The sequence below is a fragment of the Chanodichthys erythropterus genome, chromosome 21 (genome assembly GCF_024489055.1).
Source record: "Chanodichthys erythropterus isolate Z2021 chromosome 21, ASM2448905v1, whole genome shotgun sequence".
NCBI classification, from domain to species: Eukaryota; Metazoa; Chordata; class Actinopteri; order Cypriniformes; family Xenocyprididae; genus Chanodichthys; species Chanodichthys erythropterus.
In genome coordinates this window covers 34,772,578-34,781,760 of record NC_090241.1, presented here as the reverse complement: position 1 = coordinate 34,781,760, position 9,183 = coordinate 34,772,578, and positions in this window count along the sequence as shown.

The window sequence follows — 9,183 nt, the reverse complement described above, 5'->3', positions numbered from 1 at the left end:
CTGCCAGATATTTTCTTTCAGTAATGGCTACACTTGATGACCTTCAACTATGAATGCTCATATTGGAGTTCATGAAGATATTTGTTCATTCTGCAAAAAAGAGAGAAGAGACAGAGGTGTTATCTTGATACAATAATGCAATTGATTCAAAATTGATGTCAACACTTTGCAGGGAATAGCTTCCTATCTAGACTTACCTTGTGTGAGTAAAACCCTTGCAATGTCATTGAGCCAACGCTGCTAAAAACCCTTTATATATTCATCAAGCCCTTCCTATCAGGCGTATCAAAGTATCAACATAGGGGTGGGCGTGTGTGATAGAAAGCATGCACACTGCCCACCAAAAACAGTTATAGTTGTTCCTCCCAGTATTCAGATTTATGGCTGATCATTGATCACGGTTTTTAAATGACAAATTCTTAAACTTTTACCACAAATATTTGGTTACATCTTTGTAATTAGAGCAAATGCTTCGAGGAGATGCTCAACAAACATAGGCGTGGCGAACAATTCAAGCGAAGACTGATGGAGAGCATATAAATATGATTATATATGTAATTAGCTCCTGTATTTCCTGATTCCCTGTGGACGTGACTCACTCCAATCTGACACTGAGAGGCAAACAAGTGATGCAAGTGGATGTTAACATAACAAGAGCGTGGCGAACATGTAAATTTAATTTCCCAAAACAAAACATTTCATTGTTTTTTTTCTGCATCTCTTTCCATGTCTCAAAGCGCAGGTTGTTAGAATTTGAAGCCGGTCTATAAATAGCATCCGTGCAGCGCTAGAGGATACAGTCCCCCCCCCAACCTTGATGACTGTGATAAGGACTGTCACACACTCACACACACACTCATGTCCAACATTCGAGGACACAGAGATGCACTGAAATTATGACTTTGACATTATATGGCAGCTTGTCTCTAAGGGTTTTTCAGCTAGGTCACATAAATGGCAGCAGACAGTCTGTTGAATAAAAGCCAGTGGGTCAAACATGACATCCAAGATGAAGTGAGAGGAACGAAGGTTAAAAGAACGCTACCGTCACACAGAATTTATTTGCCATTAAAACGGCAGCGAGTCAATACATGCTAAGGGCACATCTACATTTAGCTGAGTAATCAATGCCTTTGCAGTGGAATATATTAACTGCGTTATACTTAGGTCATGGCTGCAGTTTTTGCAAGTAGCTTGTAAATAAAGGTTCTTATTCAGATTAGCAATGTGCTATTTTTAAATGCAATATGTGTGATGCTGAAATTCAGGGGCTGGATCTGCACTTATCATTATGTTGGCTTTAGAAAACATTGGCAAGAAAATCGAGGGTGTGCAGCCCGGAATGGCAAGCATATGCATCTGCCTAAATTAGTTAATGCTTCCATTTATGGAGCACGTCTTATGAAGCCTTCACAAACATTTAGGAGTGGTATTTCAACCCAAAATAAAGAAATTATTTGGCTAGTTTTCAGATTTTCAGTTTTCAGATAATTGAAAGATATGTTTTTCAATATTATGTTCATGATAATTAAGCACATCTTCCCCATGAATTGTTTAAAAAAAAAATATATATATATATATATATATATACACAGTACTGTGCAAAAGTCTTAGGCACGTCTTAGGCCCCCCAAAAAGGGTTTTAGGCCAGTTATTTTTATCTTTTGTTGTAGTGTTTCAGTAGGAAATATCAGTTCACATTTCAAAACATTAATTTTGCCATTGATTGTAATAATCCAGTGAGATTTTTGAATGCACAAGGTGTCTGACAACAGCCGGTGCTCCACACAGAGATCTGATCTCACCATCATCAAATCTGTCTGTGATTACATGAAGAAACCGATGAAACTGAGACAAACTAAATCCAGAAGAACTGTGGCCTTATCTCCAAAATGCTTGAAGAAAGCTTCCTGCAAAGATACCTGAAAAACGATGTGCAAGTTTACCTCGACAAAAGCTTTCTTAAACTTTTAAAAGCAAAGGGTGGTCACACCAAATATTGATTTTATTTAGTTAATAGAAGTTAATTGATACATAAATCTATTTATGACAGTGCCTAAACCTCTTCACAGTACTGTATCTTTGCAGGAAGGTTTCTTCAAGTGTCTTGGAGACATGGCCACAGTTCGTCTGGATTTAGTTTGTCTCAGTTTCATCTGTTTCTTCACAGACAGACTCAATAATGGTTAGATCAGATCTCTGTGTGGAGCACCAGCTGTTGTCAGACTCCTTGTGCATTCAAAAATCTCATTAAACTCATCATTAAATCTCATCAAAATGAATGTTTGGAAATGTAAACTGATATTTCCTACTAACACACTACAGCAAAAGATATAAATAACTGGCTTAAAACCGTTTTTCTGGGTGAAAATACTGACATGCATAAGACTTTTGCACAGTACTGTATATATTACTAAAATTTCAAAATGAACCTCCTCAGAGGGCTGAAACTAAATTCTGCAGGAAGGAACAGATCTCCAGGCAAAGGACTGATATAAAAGCTAACAGAAAGGTCAAGTTCATCCTGAAGTGCATCTCTTCATATATCAATGGTAACATTTCTTCATTTTTATTGTTATTTTCTATAATTTATGTAACTAGCATTAAATTACAATGTTGAAGGGATAGTTCACCCAAAAATTAATATTATCCCATGATTTACTCACTAAAATAAAAAAAAAAAGAGCCTCCTTGACTGAAGTGATGAGATTTATGAAGAAAAAAAATGCTTAATTGTCATGAAAATGTCTGAATGAAAGATAGACTTAATTGCAAAATGTAGTTTCCTTTTATTATAATTATTTTGGGAAATACACTCACAAAATCTCAATCCCGAGGTCTGTAATGAAAAATCAATTTCAATCTGTTTAAATCATTTTCTGTTCAGGATGTCTGAGTGTCATGTTTCTAAAATAATTGAAATTGAATAGTGAAAATGATGAAAAGTGTCAGTTGGTGTTTGTCATCATCTTGCATTGGTGACCCGTAGTATAGACGATTGCGTCTGTGTGTAGGCTATGTGTTTGTGTGAGAAGCGGAAATAAAGATGCAAAGGGCGTTCACAGGAAAACACCATCTGTGTCCTGGTGCTGTGGGTTACATAAATAACACCAGCTCACCTGCAGGCTCCAATGTTTACGTCAGCCTTTTAAGGAGCATGCAACCCTTCTAAAAATGCTTCTTATTTTAAATGTTAATTTGAACATATAAACCTTGATTTTCAGCTATTTTAATTAAGTGTAATCTCTGTAACAACTTCATGTTTAGTTTAAATGGGATAAAAAAGAATGATGATAATGAATCTCTGAATTTAGAGTATAGATACATGTTAAGGATCACTGATCAGTCATTTAAGTCAAACTGGTAATTCCAGGCTGACAGACAATGTTTACAAACCAAAGATGATTAAAGTAGTTCAGTTAGATTAGATATGCAGATAAAGCCTATTTAATGTTAAACAATAAAAGGGCATCATTTTCTGAGAGCTCCTAGTTGTACCACATAACCACCTGACTGCTGCAGATTTATTCAGGCGTTGATAGTGTTTCCATATAGAGCCACATAAGTCATCTCTAGTTTATGGTTATTACGACATGGCGTGAACGCAGCATTTCTTTTTTAGGTCCTGACCAAGACAGGAAGCTTTTTTGCGCTAGTGCAACAAAATGCACACTACATGTGTAACTGATGCTTGAGAATCATAGGCGGGTAAAAGGGCTGAAAATAAATTCTGCAGGAATGATCTAAAGTTCATCCTCAAGGGCGTCTCTTCATATATCAATGGTAACATTTCTTGATTTTTATTGTTATTTGCTATCATTTATGTAAATAGCATTAAATTACTGTGTTTTAGGGATAGTTCACCCAAAAATGAAAATAATCCCATGATTGACTCACCCTCGAGCCACCCTAAGTGTATATTACTTTTTTCTTTCAGGCAAACACAATCAGAGATATATTACAAATATCCTGGCTCTTCCAAGCTTTATAATGGTTGTGAAGGGGGGACTACATTTTGAAGCCAAAAAATGCATAAATAAGTAATCCATATGAATCCAGCTCCAGGGGGTTAATAAAGACCTTTTGAAGGGAAGCAATGCGTTTTTGTTTGTTTTGTTTTTTTTTCATTTTTGGGTAAACTATCCCTTTACCTATTGGCAAGATTTTAGAAAGGCTACATTACAACAGTAATTGAAATAGTTATCTGGCCTGTGTGGTCTGGCGATTATGAAAACATTTTTTTCTTTTTTTGTTTGAACTGCAAAATAAGACCTGGGATGTGTATAAAGAAAGTCAATTGGATGATAAATGTCAAAAAATTATCTTAATTTTGGCACACCTTGACAGGAATGAGGTGTGTCATCAGCCAGCAATGCACCTACGACTGATTTCTGTGCAAAACTAAAGAGATTGAATGCACAACACAGGTAAATAAATCTCTTATATCAATTTATTTTGACCAGTAATTTCATTTATCCCAAGACTGACAGGAACTCATCGCACCCAGCGGAGCCATCCAGACAGCAGTAAATGTACCTTTGTCTTGACTACTGAATCTGTGATGAAGATAAACTACTATAGAAGCATTACAGATACATTTTCAGATCTGTTCAACACGTTAGAAGAGCTTTTTAAAAGCAATAACAAAGAGTTCCTATTAAATATACTGTGCAACCACATATCCTTTACAGTGGCCGAACGTGCTGCAACTGTAGAAAACATGCAAATAGAAAAAACAAAAGCAAATTAAGAAAACATCTTCATCAGTTTGACAACACATGTGCTGCAAATACTCACAACACAACCAAATATAGAAACATGCTGCAAAATTTCACAATGCAACCAAACAAATACACTGCAAATACTCACAACGCACATACGATCAGGATGTTAAACAAAAAACTCACCTTTCAGGTCATCAACAAACATTGACAAACAAGTAGACATTGAATAATAAGCATGCCCCAGCCAGATTCGTCACTTGTGTCCCCTTGAAACATTTCTGTTGTGGTCTGTGCTATGCAGTGCCTTTCTGTATTTGGTTGTGTTGTGATTATTTATTAAAATCTATTGTCTACTGTCAAACTGATGAAGATGTTTTCTTAATTTGCTGTTGTTTTTTTTCTATTTTGCATGTGTTTTCTTCAGTTGCCACCGTCTCTCAGCCACCGTCTAAGGTATCTTTTTAAAGGGAACCTATTTCACAAGATGTAATATAAGTCTCTGGTGTCCCCAGAATGTTTCCTTGAAGTTTCAGCTGAAAATACCCCACAGATCATTTATTAAAACTTGTTAAATTTGCCCCTATTTGGGTGTGAGCAAAAACACAACGTTTTTGTGTGTGTCCCTTTAAATGCAAATGAGCTGCTGCTCCCGGCCCCCTTTCCAGAAGAGGGTGGAGCTTTACAGCTCACGCTTCGGTTGCTCAACAACAACAAAGCTGGAGAATCTCATGCAGCCAAAATGAGGATTGTCAGTGTTGGTGTTCAGCCTTACATTGTTCAAACCGGAGTCGACACTGATGGAGAGACTCAGGAAGAAGTTACAACTTTTAGAATGAAACTGGACGTTTCTGAATGGTTAGTGGATAAATTTATGTAGTTGCTGTGGAGTTGATTCAACTCATCCACTAGCATGTGCCGTCATGTTCATCTTTTGTGTTGAATTGATCCTCGTTTGTGAAGCAGTCTGGTGTAAGATGACGGCATGACAACAACACTCTACTACAACAACTCTTCCTCTTCTCTAAAGCCCCGGGTATATTTCACTTTCCGTGCCCGGACGCGTCTCGCATGCAGTCGTGTCCGCACATCTTTCAAAGCATACTCAACCGCGGATGCGCATAGAAAACTGTGTTCGACACATGCACAGTACAACTTTTTTATATACTCTACCAGACATCAGAGGGCAGCACTGAGCAAGATTGGAGAAGAAAAATAGTGTCGCATCCACCATTGCAACATAGTTCAGAAGATATACAAAGAGAACAAGAATCTAAAACGATGGAGAAGGATATGCTTCTTAGTTTACTCATCTGGTTTCAAGCGTGTTGTTTTTAAAGCGCTCTTTCCACACTCTTCTTTGATGATGATGGATGATGAAAATGACGGACGGCCGAAGTATACCTGGGGCTTAAAGCAGCCCAACACAGCCTCACTTCCTTTGTTGCGTGTTCTCGGGGGCGGGGTTTATGTAAATGTTGGTGTTTGTGATGTCACAAACCCAGGAAGAAGCTTGTTGTAGTCCCTACCAGCCGTTTGTTGTAGTCCTTAAGCGATTTCTGTTAAAGAAAATATCCCCTTTGCATTGAACTTTGAGCGTCGTAACTTTGCAGATGTTGGTTATGATCAAACAGCAACATTACACACTAACTAAAGTTAAAAAAAACTGAAATCATAATCAACCACCCGTTTAAACAAATTAAATTTAGGCACTGTGCAGAAGGTTCACTTTGTTTTGTTTTTTTGTAGTTGTTCCTGATTTTATGTGACAGCTCAGTGGTGATTTCACATGCGAGTTAGCCGTTCTATTCACTCAAGCGCAGGTTTAAACCCCACACAGGTGACCAGTGGCCTAGTTTCTGAGTCCTGAAAGAAGGGGTATATCTACATGTGGGCTCAGATTTGTAAGGGAGATATTTTGTAATGGCAGCCACTGCTTGAAAGACATCAACTAAAAGTCGTAAATGATCAACCCATCCTCAAGTGACCATTGGGTTTTGCTAAGACATGTCTTTTAGCAATCAGGAACACTGCCAGACTGAACACCATTGCCATAAAGTATAAGTATAATCAGGTTTGAGGTGCAAAGCACTTCAAATCTTTCCATCTTTAGCACATGTTATTTGTGAAAGCTATTGAATCCTTTTAGACAATGATGTTGCTCTTAAACATATTATAGTTTTAATAATATGTTTGTGTCTCGCATCTAGAACTGACTCTTCAAAGTGGCCGACTCTATTAATGATGGCGTTCGAGAGGCTTTTTCAGTGAGGTAATTACAATTCATCCTCCACATAAGACATTATATAACATGCTAAGACTCTCTCTGCCTCTTACTTCTCTCGAGGACTGTATTCACAGTTCATTAGTGAGAAATCTGATACAGATATCATGTACTCAGTACAATAACTCTTCAAATCAATCAAATTCTTGTCAGCTGACTTGTGCATACTGTAATCAAAGACATAGGCATGTAATTATTTTATTCATTAACTATTTTAGGCTACAGACTCGTATTCAATTGGGAGAATGGTTTTAGTATCTGTCAGTTAAAATATCAAGACTTCTGAGAGATGTTCGATGCATTTGTTATTGATCCAGTAATGATAAATGACAGGAAAACCTATGCAAATTACCTTTAATTACATGAGCTGTTTATAAAACCATAAAAGTAAGATACTGTTTTATGAAATCACTCACAAACAATACATCAGTCTCTCAGCAATTACTATTATGCATCATTTAGATACAAATATATTTATTAGCTATAATGTTTATCGCTGGTTTAGGTCCAACAGGTATTTTTATATTTATCGTTTCGAGTGAATTTCATTAAAGGGAAACTGAAGAAAAGCAAATATATCCTACTGATATTGACAATCGACTCTAGTTTTTGCAATAAACAAATACAAGTAATCACATAAATAACGATGTCTGTCGCTGCGAACCGTGTGATGTTTGGTTATTGACGATTTTGCATCGCTTTTCTAACTCATACGTCGTTTTAATATTTAAATGACAGCTCGGATAAATGTAATTAATTATTAAAACGAATTTGCTACACGTTTGCCTTTGGAAAAAGTCGCGTTCGGCGGCGTCGTAAATGTCAATCGAATGCGTTGCGAGGAAACGCAGCTATTATGTGTTGCAAATGCAAATTATCATTTGATTTAAATTAATACTTTAATGATCAGAATCACGGTTTATATATACATACATATATATATATAATCCGCAGTTATCGCCAATGACACTCACCCTCAGGTCTTGATTGCGGCTCGTTTCCAGCTTCGTCCCTCCAGTCCGGTATTACAGTCGTCCATTACCGCTACATTTTCTTTTTCTCATCGCTTTGTGGTGAGTCACAGTCAATCTTGAGGTCCCATCTGTCCGACCACAACTGCTACATCCCCCTCATTGCGGTAATGCTACAGCACCAGAAGCTGCACGGATTTCTCCTCAGTGGTTGCTGTGGCAACAGGAACCAGCGCGAGCTCCGACCGGTGTCCACTGAACTAACGCGTTTGACTTTCTCTTACCGGACGCACGTGAGCGCTGTACTGCGAAGACAGGCTACTTTGACGTTGTTTTTCACACGCGAATGGGTCATTCTAAAATTGCACTGGCATTTCTGTCTGTTTTTTTTGTCTTTAAAATACTCATGAAGCACATATTGCATCTACTGTGCTGTATTCGCATAGTAATTAATTTGTCTTATATTTCATGTAAGGTCATAAAGAAACGCATTTAATGTAATTGTGATGCATGCTCTTTTGTCAGTGCATGGTGTTACACTTAACTCCCCTGACAGTAACACTTATTGAATCAGTTAACATGGCGGATGACACAGCAAAAACAACAAAGATTAACAACCTATTATAAAATGCATAATGGTTACAACACTGACAATGAGCCTAGAAGAACATACAGCTGTGAAATAAGGAGGAGAATGGCAGGGTAGTTAAATTAGTCAAATTTAACAGTTAAAATGTTAAATTTTAATGTAAAATGCTAAATGAACTGATGACGGACAAAGCAGAATATCAGTAAAAGACATTAATTTGAAAGGTAAAATTATTCTGACCTATATACAAGCATATGAATATTTACTTACTGCCCACATATTTTATTTACTGCCCATTTTAATTGAAGATATGTCATAATGAATGCAAATGTAATGATTTCACTCAACTAACCTATACATTTTAATGAAAGCAAAGATGTGTGAAATGTAGGCCAACATCTAATTAACGTAAATACCAAATAATAACCCCATTAATTAATTACAATAGATATTAAATTTAAATATAATAACACTAGTAACAACATGCCACTTGGGACATTCTGTGCCAATAATGGGTGGCTCATCTTACCCCAAGGGTCTAATTTTATCCTTTTACTTCAAAATAAAACTATAACTTTTATTCCACAGGTCATTTTTACACAAACCCCTCATTAACAA